Source organism: Erithacus rubecula (assembly GCF_903797595.1).
Source record: "Erithacus rubecula genome assembly, contig: SUPER_Z_unloc_5, whole genome shotgun sequence".
In the NCBI taxonomy this organism is placed as follows: Eukaryota; Metazoa; Chordata; class Aves; order Passeriformes; family Muscicapidae; genus Erithacus; species Erithacus rubecula.
In genome coordinates, this window is record NW_027635819.1 from 30,778 (window position 1) to 44,528 (window position 13,751).

A 13,751-nucleotide genomic window follows, 5' to 3' on the forward strand; every position below is an offset into this window, starting at 1 on the left:
ACTTGACAGTGTCATGCATTAGATGTTACCTAGATTTTCCTTTTTTTCTGAGACATCCTATTCTCCCTTTTCCATGGTTAATGGAAAGTCTATTGTTTTGTTCTTTAATTGTTCTAGTCTCATCTAGACACACAGGAGTGGGGTACTAATAAAACTTACCTGTACCTGTTGCAGGCTGTGTTTTTGTAACAACCATAGAGGATGATAACACATGAGGAAAAGACTGAAAGTTGTTGCATCTTTCTGTCTTTCTTATCCATTATACTTGGTACCCTTGTAACAAGAGCAAATCAGATTTGTTTTGACATGATTTGTTCCTGACCAGAATAGCCAGGGCTGGCTATTACTCATCAGTCTGTTGCTTTGTCTCTGTTTACAAGTAGTCAGTTTCACTGTTCCTTCCAGTAGTTTTTTTAGGATACGAGAGGTTTCTAGTACTTTGTTGGATTTACAGGGAGCAGTAGTATAAACTTTAAAAGGTAGGTATTCTTTTCATTCTTTTCCAGCAATCTCATATCACAGGTTTTCAAAACAGTTATTAAAAGGTTATGCCATATGCATACCTACCTCCTTCAGTGGTCTGTGATTCACTTCTGCTAGGAAGAATATTTCTCCATTCTTAGATGTTACTTGGTTTCCTATTTATTTGCAGTTCGTTGCTTCTACCAGCATGTCTGCTGTTGCCATTTTACAGAAGGGTAAGAAAGTACAACAAAGTGCAGCAGACAGCTGTATGTTGCTATATTATTTATTTCTAGTTAGGAAAGAATAAGATTCATGAGAAGCAGGACATCGGGGTCAGACTTTTCTCTGCAGAAATAAATTTTGCATTATATATGTTGTCCACCATTTTTGGCAGCAGCTGCTACTTAGCAAGCCAGCCATTATGTTGTGTATTTTGTCACTTCAGTTCACAGTGAGAATTTTTTTGAAGGTGAAATTCCTGTTGCTTTGTATCAAGAATGTAAAAAACCCCAAAACAATCCACTGAAACCTAAACTCAAATAGCAAATTACAACCCAGGCATCAAACACCCCAGAGTCCTCACAGCTTAGAGAAATCATGGGTGCAACTGCTTGATTATGTTTATATTCAGCTGCACTAGTCTGATGTTCCACAGCTAATCAATATTCTTAATAAGGATGCAGCTGGCTGTTAAAATACTTTGTTTGCAGCTGTTTCTCCTGCAAGCTGAGAATATGACTGTAGAAGTCCACCTTAGACCATTCAAATGGAAAATATTCTTCTGTGCACCTAGTGCCCTTGTGTCCATATTGATACATAATAATTCAATGTTTGTTTTAACAAGGGGTGCAAACTGGCACCAGCACCTTTAGCAACGTGCTATCAAGAGTAATATGTCTCTGATGACTTCTGCTGTAGTGGTTTGCACTGGTAACCTGAGAACTCTTAAGATTAAACTGCAATACCTTTGACTAAACTTAAAAGTTCCTAGACTGTCAGCCAGGTAGTGAAGAAGTCTGGCTTGGATTTTTCAGTTTCATGCCTTTGCTCCGTCTCTTGTTTGAATAGTTGAAATAAAATGGTTTGACAGTCTCACAAAAATTTGTAAATTAGTTTCCAAGAAACTAGAAGATACTGTAGTTTTTCTGAAATTTTCTCAGTTTTAATTTCAGGAAAAGGTAAAATTACAGATTTCATTCAGCTCTGAAACCAAACATTATTATTCACAAAAAATCCTTGCAAGCTTATAATAAATAATAAGCAAGCCTGCTTCTTGGGGGTGGGGAAAAAAAAGAAGAAAAGATTAGTACATGTAGCTAGGCAGACTGTTCACTTTTGAACATTGATTTAATCCTTTTTTAAAATATTCTCAGAATTTTTATTAGAGAGGGTAATTTAATACTTAATTTATACTTATCTGCAGTGCAGTCAACTTGTCATGTTTTAAATAACTAATATTTGAGGGTGGGGGGATTTCCCTGCAAAATCATGGTAGTCCCTGTAAGTGTCAAATGTGAGTGTTAAAATAATTTCAGATTAAAGGTTTTTTAAAGAACAGGTAACTGACAAGTTGTGCCTGTACTGGTTGCTTTCAAATCTCATTTCTTTTGCTATAGGCTTCCTTGCATTACCTTAAAAAAGTAGCCATGACTGTAAGAAGGCATGAGGGGTAATAATTCTTAATATACGTTTCCTTAAGAAGTTATGGAAGTCTGGATTAATCTCATGGGTGTTTGAAGAAAATTGTCCTGCTTTTGCTAGGCAAAAAATACTGCTTTTCTGTTAAAAAAAAGGAAATCTCTCAGATAAATTTTCCTTACGAAGTTGTATATCTTCTCTGTGGCTCTACAGTTACTCAGGTATGTACTGTCTTTAAAGTGGTGCCTGTTTCTGTGCATGTGTGGCACACAGACTATTCTGTGGTAGCTAAAGCAGTCTTTTTCAACTAGACATGTTGTAAGTCTTTTTTGGTATATATCTTATATACAGAATTATATTTCTGTTATAGTTATTACAAATCTTATTTGTGACATAATGTGTTCTAAAGTGTTTTTGGAATGATGATTAAGTTGCTTGTTGCATACAAATTAAATATTTGTTTCAGATTTGTTATTTTTTTGGTTTTTTTATGAGAGAGTCTGTGACAGTATAAAATAAAAATAATATAAAATAAAATGTAGCTGTTTATTAATACTAGATTTAGATGGTCATCGAAGGTACAGTATTCCTCATTTTTCCTATTGATGTGCTGGCCCATGTGAGAAGCATGTGTGTTAAGCAAATGACACAATGAGAGAGGAATCACAGCTAAAACATGTCTGGATCTGGAAAAGTACATCTTTAGTCTTGAGTGCAGCAAAGCTTCCAGGGCAGTGAAGCATTACACTTTCTTGCTTTTTCTGTGACCTTATTTTCCTCATGGAGCTGAAGCTTCTGGCTGGGGCAAGGCAGTGGTTTCTGATGTTTGGGGTCTCAGAGCATGAGAGGAAGATTAGAAGAGCTTTCAAATTCCCAAAATATGAAAGGGGCAACAGGATACTGGATGGTGTGGCAACATGTGAGGCTGCTGTATTGGCACCATCTGGTTACTGTTTTTATGGTAGAGAGGTAAGAAATTTTACCTTGAAATGGCAGCTTGAATTACTTGGAGACACACCAATCTTGAATTGATTTCTGGTCAATCTGCCAGGACAGAAAATCTTCATGGCATCACCCCCCCCCCCCCCCCCGCCCCCCGCCAAAAAAAAACCCCATAAAAACAAACCAAAACCAAAGTCACACAAAAATACATTGCTAAGTTGTTTCCTTATATGGTTTTAAATCATCTTCTAAATTCTCCTGCTTTTATGCTAGTAAGTCTCTAAAATGCTCAGTAGCTTGCACTGGATTCTTCAAGAAGCATTGCCTTACCAATGCAGAGAGCATATCAGGTGCAAAACCCACCCAAGTTTTATGTAACCAATTTATTATCCATGGAGATGATTCGCAAAGGCTGAGCTGTGTGTTACTGTGGAGACCTTATTAGCAATTTTAAGCTGGATTTGGTATATCCATCCATGTGAGCTGCCGTTGCAGCAGTAAATGCAAGGAAGAATACCCTGGGGGAGAGATGATGGGATTTTTCATTTTCCTTAATCTTAAGTGCAGTTTTGTCAAGCTTCTTAATGAATGTTTAGCTTCAGTTCTCCCTAATGCTGAGGAGGAGTGTGTTTTTAAGCAGTGTTTATGTCACCATGAATTCTGGAGTTTCTCACGAACAGGTTGTTCTGCTTTTAGTGACAAGCTGCTGCTGCTGCCTCACCTCTGCCTATCTCTATTGTGGCATGTATTCCTGCACGTTTCTGTGCTCCTGCATCTGTGATGGTGAAGAATAATGCATATTGCACCATATTTTAGCCCCTGCCTGGTTTCATATACCTTATTTTAAAGCTGGCAGTGGTCATATCGCTTATCTTCACAGACATTATTTTTAGTTCCAGGAGCCTGCCCAAGTACCTCTCTGAAGGCTGTCTAAGATGTACACAGGGAAGAAGGTGACCTATTTTGACTCTCCAGAGGATACTTGCTGCCTTTTCACTAGGACTATTCTTTGCTTCTTAAAGAGAAAGTTGCCTTAGGTTGCCTTTAGTACTATACTGGAGGTAATTTACTTGCTTTGTACGTAGGCAGGTATAATCTGTAAATTCTTTACCATCTTTTAGAGAACTCACAGATAGAAATCAGTGTTCAAAATGTGTAGTCCCTGCCAGATTTGCGTAGGGAGGGAGACCCTGCTTCACCTGTTAATCTTCTGTGTTTCCAAACAGCTTTGGATTCAGCTTTGGTAGGATATGTGTCCTCAGATAGTCCTTTGGTATTATTGCTTCCATAATCTGCTCTGTTGATGGGACTGAATTGTTGGTTGCTCATGGGAGTGCTGGTTTTGTGTGTTGTATAGGTTTTGGCTGGGTAGTAGCCATTCTGCATGAATCCCTCATTTGCTAGTGATTATTATGTGTCTTATGGAGTAATTAAAGGGTAAATCTTGCTACCTTTTCTGGCAAAGGTTTGCTCTGCCATCTTAGAATGTAGATGTATTTTAAGTATGCCAAATCATGCTTTTTTTTGCATAATCTTTTCCTTTCTGAAGGATCACACTTAGTTTTAGATAGTAACTGCAGAATAGTTCCTAGCTGGCAAAGAGCCTCTTGCTTAGCTATGCAGCTGGCAGGTGATTAGTGAAAACCTTGTACGAAATACAGCCTTAACCTTGGCATTGAGTTTTGTGACCAACAGCCTCAAAGGTAATTTTCGACAAGGCCCTCTTCCCCACATGATGCAACAGCCTGGGGAGAGTTTTAGCAAGATTATCTAAGAGCAGTAGTGTGTCTGCCTCAGTCCTTGCAATTGGGAATGTGAATTCTGATTAAATTTTATGAGCTACTTTACCAGTGCCAGTTTTATTTAAAGCCTGACAAAGTTACATCTTTCAGAAACAGTTTTTCTCCAGTTTAAAAATTTTAGTGCTAGATATCAAGAGACTGATTGCACACAAAATCTGTGTAAACAGTTGTTTTAGCAGTTAGTCCATTCAAAATCAACAAAACTCAGTCTGCAGTGCAGTGGGAGAAATGAACTTGGAGGTCTGTAGCAGGTCAGTGCAATTGACATACATTCTTTTTAACAATATTGTGGCAGTTCTTCCAGACAGCCTTCCTCCTGTCTGTCCTTTTCTTGGTGTTACATTCAACCTCTATCACCACAGGGTGAGTGGTCCCCTAAGGTGGTCAGCTGTGGTTTTGGGTGGATGCTGTTGGTGTAAGCAAGCTGACAGCATGCACATACCATGTGCCAGGACAGTCATACTACCTGTTTCTTCCTCCCATTTGCCAAGGAATCGGAGGTGCTGCTGGGATCTCCTCCTCCTTCCTTGAAATCTGGAGTGGGTATGCACCACACTTTACACCAGGCTCAATTACACTGGTCAGTCAGAATTTGATAGATGCAGTGGATTTTCTTTATATTGGATGGTTGGTCTTTGTTCCCCTTTCTGCCCCTAAAAAAATAGCTTTTTTCAGATCCCAACTTTTTAATAACTTCAGTTGACGGCAAGAGGGTTGCTTACAGAATCTCCATTGTAATCTTCTACCCCACTGTTGTGGTACAATGCTTATACTCCTTTCCACTTCATCCAGTTCCCCACTCTTGAGGCTGCTGTTGCCACACCATGCTTTTTCCTGTTTGTTTTTTTTTTAAATGCAGATGACATCATTATAACAGGGCCCCCTGTTATATCATAAGTATTTAATTCTGCTCAGTCTGCTTGTCACTACCATCTATATAAAAATTATGGTTATGCCATGTGATTACTCAAAGATAATTAAAATTAAAAGAAAAATCAAGTAGACAGTAAGCATCTAGGCTTTTATAGCTAAACCAGCAAAATCAAATCTCTGTGCAAGCCAAGACATACTAAGACAAAGCCTTACAAGTCCCAAGGCCTTTCAGAGTCATTAGGACATGTATTACTAGCACTGGTGATACTGTAGTCACAAGGCTACAGAGTGACAATACAAAGAACATGCAATGCATATTTCATATAATGAGTAATTTGTTGTATAACAGTCTTAAAGAATTCTTAGCAGTCAGGAGCTCTTTTAAATGAGTATGAAAGCCATCTGTGAAGCAATTAAAGGCCTGGTGGAGGTATGGTAACAAGAGATGAGTTCAAAAAGTCTGCCATTTTCCAGCTTGTGACACAGCTTCAAAGGCAGATGAGATATGCATCATCAAAGTTATGTTTTTATTAAACAGGAAGCATCACCCCCTACATTTCATGTAAAAAGAAGTAGATCTAAAAAGTGCTATTAATATTGGCTCTAGAGGAATGCACCAGAAGAAAGAATAGGAAACTGAACGCAGAGAGGCTGGAAATGCTCAAAGGTGGGGCAGCAGAGCATGGGGAGTACATCACTAGCTTTCAGGCGTGCTGCAGGGCAAGATTGTGGGAAAAAAAAAATCATAGTAATTATGCAAGCAAAACCATATGTGTGGTGATTGCTCTGTGTCTGTTGAAACTGAGATTGGAGAAACCTGCAAGTCTTGCTGATGAAACCAAGCTATGTTTCTCGCTGCAGAAACATAGGCAGTGATTGTATTTCCATACTGGGTTGTCATGCTGCTTCCATTCCTACAATTGAAGCCTAATGTTAGAACTTCATGGGATTTCTTTGGTTTCACTCTTTAGCTTGTCTGAAACGGCAAATGAATTAAAATGTGATCATTCTGGGCCTTGTTCTTTGGAGGAAATGGGTCCACACCAGAAGTGTTCCATGCTATGTTGAAAAGCTTGCTATGTAGTCAGTGTTTCTAGGATTTTCAAACAAATGTCCTGCAATAAGAATCTTTTTTATGTGTAGAGACAAAACAGAGAAAGCTTTGCAGTGTCAAACAAGCAGACTCCGAAGTGTCCTACTCACATTAGTCCTCTGTTTCTTAATTCTTAAGTAGCTCTATCTTTTTATACCCTACAGGGACTAAAAGTGTTGTTGATGGCTTCATGTGTACATCTTCATTCATGGTAATTTGCAGCATCTTGATCTTCCTCATGGTTTTTGTAACTTATTTTCAGCTGCAGCCTTTTCATAACTTTGTTGAACCAAATTAAATTACTTGGTCTCTAGTGAAAGTAATCTTAAGTGTGTTCTGTATAATTGGAGGCTGAATTTCTCTTTGTATGCTGAAATATATAGATGCTGCTATAACTCTGTGAGAAAGAAAAACCAGAGGCCATGGACTGAAGAGATTAGAGATGATACAGGCACGAGCAGGAAATTCCTTTCAAATAGCTGGGAAATCTTCTATGATTCTTATGCTGTTTGATAGATATAAAATAGGAAAAACACCTTTATTTTAAGGATCCACTACTCCACAGAATACCATTTCCCTTTTTTTATATGCATGTTTACTCTCCAAGTTGCCATTTTTTCAAGCAATGGATTTGTTTTCGTGATGCTGATTACAGCCTTTAAGGATGTTGGGGGTTTTTCCTACCTGTCCTTCATTAGCAGGATTTCTACACCTGAGGTGAAACCTAAATCTTTCACCATCTGGAGCACTCAGGAGTTGAGAATTATTTTCCTCCTGCTGTATCTTTTTTGTTGTTATGTTGTTACTGAAGACCATATTTTTCTTTCTAAAATGAATACAGCCATTTTAAAGATAGTGTCTGAGAGCAGATAAGACATATTGTTAAAATTTTCATTCTTTGAAAGCTTTTGAGTGAAGCCATGCTTTCAGTGAAATAGGGCATATCTAGGCTGGGAGAAGCTTTGTAATTATAGGACAACTTTGTGTTCAATAGTACATTAAACCTGTATTTATTGTGCAATGGTGGTTTTGGTAACAGATATTGTAGAAAAGAGCTTATTGCATGGGCTAGGGGATGAGGGAAAAATGAGCCATGTTTTTCTTCTTTGCCTGCAGATGAGAATCAGGTAACCAGACTGCTCTCGAGGAGTCACATTTTAGCCCAAGTGTAAATGGGGCAGATGTACTTTGACAAGACAGTTGGTACCACTTAAAAATAAAAATCACACCTCTAGTATTTGAAAAAGCCTAACCTGGAACCCTGAGTTTTGATGTGTCTGTACTCTTTAGGTCTGATGGTGGCCTGTGAATTGACATATGATTGCCTCCCCAGAAAAATTAGACAATTGTACGTGACAGTTATGTAATTGTCCTCTTTCCTTCAAATATATGGATTATTTTATGTGGGCACGGGACTTTGGGTATGGATTTGAATATTTCAATATAGAAAACAAATTGCAATCATGAAATTCAGTAGTGTTTTCCTCCGTAATTGTTCTGCTGGTGGAGGGAACTCTGAAGTCTCTTGTTTCTCCTATACCAGTGGGATGAATAGTCAGTCTTGCAAGTGATTCATCATGAAGTTCTAGGGAGTGAGCTCCTTTGTTCTGAATTCTTAGTGCTCTTGAGACACCATTGTTAAGTGATTTTCTGTTTTGACTCATGGTTTTCCTCAGTAAAAAACCAGGAAACAGAATGCAGCCTATTTACTTTAGAAGGATTTATTTTATTTATAAACGTTTTTTTAAAATATTAATATGGGAACAATATTGGAGAATGTTTTCAAAAAGGGCAGAGCTGTGCTGCAGCTAACATTTTGTACATTATTAGATAAATTAGGTTTCTGAGATGCTGGCTATAAAGATACAATTTATTTCAGAGAAAGCAGACAGTAATAGCACTTAATGGTTCTTTTTCTAGCTCAGGTGATAAAGAAATATCTTACTATAAGACCAAATACTGCTTCTGAAGTTAAAGACTGATCACTATTAGCCTTCCTCAGAAATTCCTGTGTTTTTTTACCATTTTCTATTGTTAATTTTACAAAGCTTAAGAAAAATGTGACAGAACGTGGTTTTAAATCTTAGGACACCAGATATTACATAAAAATGGCTATTTAAGTGTGAGATCTGGAATGTGTCTAGCAATTTCCCAAAGATCTTTAAGCATAATTAAAACTCAAGTAGCATTGTGTACTGACTGTTCTGAATATGCTTCACTGTGAGAGTTCTCCAAACTAGGGATTGCTGGATTGAAGTTTAGAGAATTCAGTGGAAATATCAGATCCCTCAATATTACTGAAATCAATTTTAAGTCTCTCTTGCAGCTTTTAAATGTTTATGACACCAGTCCTTCTTTCTTGAGTATCTCAGTATTACTAAGTTGGGAATGGCAGAAAATGATGAATCAGAAATGACAAATCCTGAAGTTGCCAAGGCAGTCATAAACTTCCTGCCTGAAAATCAGCATCTACCAGGGGAAGCTATCAAATGCTAAAATAGGGATAATATTTTAGCTGCCATTAAAAGCTAAAGCATTTTGGAAGACTAATAACCTTAAAAATTCTGCATTTCGTGTTTTGACTGAAAATTAAGTTTGTGCTTTTCAGGATGGCAGACACTGAAACAGATAAGCACACCAGCATGGGAGAACCTGACCTTTTATGAGAGACTCTGACTAAAGAGGGATTGAGCATATTTCTTGTGGAAACTGCAAGGAAATAAGTAGATTTTGGCTGAAATTTCAGAACTTTGTATCCTACCCTACTGGTAGTTATTTTATACTGTGGTATTTACTTGAGTTGTATATGCAAAAATTTTGATTTTGAACAGAGAATTTTTTGTTGCTGACCCACTGCATTCTTTTTCATATTGAAATTACCCAATTGTGTGTACGTACCAGCATCCTGTGAAGCTGTATTAATAGAATCTGTCTGAGAACCATATGCTGTGTTTCAAATTGCTTTTTTTTTTTTTTTTCCTTCCCTGGGAATATAAATGGCTAGAGACCTTATAAAATATGTCTTAACAATCAGGAAAAATCTTACTAAATCTCAGGGAGCGTTCTGAAAGTGTATTTAGTCAGAACTATGTATTATTTGCACCATGAACACTAATAGGGTCTGGGATTTCTTTAATATGTAGATAATAAATGTATAAAAAGGAAAGATGCAGGCAGCAAAATGGGAAGCAGAAAGATGACTTTTATTTTTTTGGAAAAATCACAAAATTCACAAATGAAGGACCTGTCAGTAGTTTGGATGCATTTGTATTTGAAATGTAAGGAAAAACTTCTCCACTGACACTTTTTTAAATGTCAGCAATGTCAGTTGTTTAAAATGATAAATGATGAACAGTAAGTGCATAAAAAATTCCCAATGCTTTCTGAACCTAACAAATTCAGGTTTCTTGAAATAAAAGATTTATTTCTATCCTCAATTACTTTTGTTAAGTGCAAAAAGAACAGATGGCTATTGCCATACAGTTAGAAATGCTTTGTTTATGACAGTATAAAACTGTTCTTTGAAATTCCAGTAAGAAGTATCAACTTCTCAGGCAAGGAAGTCTTACTTTAAATTATAGAACATGAATCAGTGTATCAGATTTTATTTTTTTTAATACTGAATACATTCTTTATATAAATTATTACTAATTTAGCTTTTGAAAATCTCAAGTATGTACTGAACCTAGAAACTATTGTAAAAAAATAAAACAAAAGAAAAAAACATACAAGCAAAACCCAAGAAACACTTTAGAAAAATGAAACATTATCAAATAAGATTATTAAAAATTGTGATCAGTGTACTGATGGATCATTACTATCAGGAATTTCTCTTTGTGAAATCCTTCTTTGGTGCTGTTAGGTTACTGGTTTGGGTTGTTTTATTTGTGCAGAGAAAATTAATACTTTGTTCTTGAGATTATTTGTTGTGTAGGTGAACTGAATGTCTTTACAATCTGCAGTGTTTCTTACAGCATCCCCTAAACTGCACCTGTGTGCCCAAAGCCACGGAGTTGTTTGATTGTGCTGCATTCAAAGCATGTATCCTGAATGCTGGCCAGACGTGTTACAAACAATATCTAGTAAACCCATGAAAGCTGTTGAGCATCTGAAATGCTTTTTTCTTCAAAATACGCCTAAAGGTCTTCTGTTCAGTCAGCAGCAGTCTCCGAGGTCTCTGCTTCCGAAAGCAATTGGAAGCCAAAGGAATTCTGCTCTTGCAGTCTCATCTCTTGTACCTGAGGGAGACTAAAGCTGACTGCCTCTGTAAATCACATTGGTTCTCCTGCACTTGGTGTTTGCTCTTGTTCTTCTGTTTTTTCCTTGACAAATCCTGCTTTGATAAATTTAGTTTGGCAGGCTTGCTTGAGGAAGAGGCTTTGTATTTACCACTCCTTTATATACATGATTTATTTTTCTCAAAATTGACTGTTGGTGTCATTCCCAGTCTCCTCTCTAACTCTGTAAAATTGCTTGTGGTAATATATATCAGTTTTAGCTGCTTTTTAGAGTTAATGCTGGGTTCCAATCATAACCCACCATCTGAAAGGAAACTGATTTTTCAAAAGGTGTTGAAACTAGAAATGGTTAGCAGTGCTGCAGTGTGTGTGTGTGTTGGAGCATGTCTAGGCTGCCTTAGTCTGATTTTGGTGCCCCATATGAGAAAGACATTGACAAACTGGGCAGAGCTCAGACAGCTCTTCAGGTGATTGCCTGGAGTGTGAGGAGGGGGCTGGGATAACTTTGCTCCTTGGTTCTGCGGAGGAGGCTAAAGGAGGTCACAGGCTGCCTAGTGAGCATTTTCTGCTACCTAACAGGAAATTTTGGAGAAAGTGGAACTGGACTCCTCCCAGACATGCATAACGAAAAGATCAAGGACAAGAGGCAAATTGCAAGGAGAGCAATTCCAATCAAGTGTGAGAAATTTCATAGCAAAGATGATGAGGCAGCTTTCTGGGATTCTAGAAAGCAGGGCATACTTAATAGATTTTTAAAAACTCACTCATCAGAATAAAAAAAAGTAAGAACTGCTTTAATCAACCTCAAAAAGTAGTAATTTTACATTGAAATGTTGTTCTTTTCTAATTTATTTTAACTGATAATTTTAATTGATCTGTGAGAATCTTTAACAAAGGTAGGGGAAACAGCTTCTAGTTGCAGTACCTATTGTATATTAGGTGACTAAAGGTTCTGTGATTCCTAGACCCTTTTAATTATTTTTCATGAATAAGTAGTCTTAGAGAGGCCTTTTAATTACACTGTAGAATCCATTTTCCTCTCCTTTTGTTTTAAGAAAAACATTAGCAAAATTTTTTATCAAAACGCTCCAGTAGTTCTGAAAAAAATATTTTCTACGGCTGTTTATTTTCAGTTAGGGTTATTAAGATATTCTTTAAAAAGGAAAAGTACCATGGGAATCCAATTGAATACTGTCAAGGAAAAAAATTTAATCACACTCAAAGCAAGAGAGTATATCTGAAAATATTTTATATTATCTACTAATAAGGCTATGGGTCATGTGTTAAAAATTTGTGGCTGTATTCGAGACATGCAAGAGTTCCCATGCTGAGGAAAAATAGTGGTAAGCAGTTAAACTTCAATATTTAGTAAATGTGATTATATTGAGAAATAGCAGAACAAGAACAGAGCTGAAGGAGATGTTTTAATCATCTTGAAATGTGAGCCTACAATTGTATTCCCAGACATTTTTTTTTCCTTTTTTAAAATTCTCAACACATACATGGCCTTTCAATCCACAGAACTAAAAGATAATTTATGGCCTTCCTATTAATGTTTCATTATACTTAGAGGTTCCATTACTTTTCCGTGCCAGACCACAAAGGACAAATATGTAAAATTAGAAAAAGAGACATCAAGTCTCATCTCCAGTTGATGTGCACAGTTTTGCCATTCAGCTAAATGAAATAGCATTAATGTCAGAAATTATTGTTGGTGTTTTTAACTTATTTCTTAAGGTGGAAAGAAATGTCAGATTTGTGTCCCTGACAGAATATAGATACTTTCTGGCATTTCTGGTCCCCACTATATCTTAATTGTATTTTGAGTTCTGCCTAGGGAGCTAGGTTTTAGAAATAGGGTTAGGTCCAGGAAATGAATAGTTGAAGATGAAAAGCTTTCTAGGCAATATAAGCCTGCAAAAACAAAAAGCTGCTTCCAGTCTATCAGAATAAGTCATCACTTTTTGTAGATAGAAGAACGACTTGGTTTTGACTGCCTTTGGGTGCTGAGTTCTTCAATAATGCAAGATGTGTTTCAGTGTAACTTCAAACACCTTTGGAATCTGGAGGGTGTGGTAAGTAGAGGAAAGAGTAGGGCTCTTGTTATGGTGATCTGTCAATGAGTCCATCATGATCCAAATCACTAACTAATTTTATCCACATTTATCCAAAACCAAATTTTATCCAAATTTGATACTTTCTACATTGATATGTAACTGCTGTGCTAGTTAAGGCATTGTCCCATTAGCAGACATCAGTGAATATCTAGAAAAGTGAATTTGCATACAGTTAGGTGAGAGTCAACCATTTTTGTTATGAAATTAAAAATCATTCAGATATTGTGTATTTGTGTAAAATGTTTTCAGTATTTTCCTCTCAGTTGTCCAAGAGGAAGCTACTGGCATAATACCATAAATGTTTCTGTAGCAAGGACTCAGTCATCCATGGCATATCCTCTCCAGCCTTTCTGCTGGTCACTGTGTCTGTTCTCACTGTTGTATAAATGTAACCTAGGCTTGTCCTCTGCCAGCATCACTGACCTCTCCTCTTGTGAGTATCAGAGCTGGTTAGGATCATGTGTGCAGTTGCACTGGATCTAGGACTCTTCTCCCCTTCTACAATGTCCATGAAGGAAGCATGTACATGTAATGCCATGGAACATCTTGCTTCTAGCAGGATTACAGCACAGTACCTCAAATA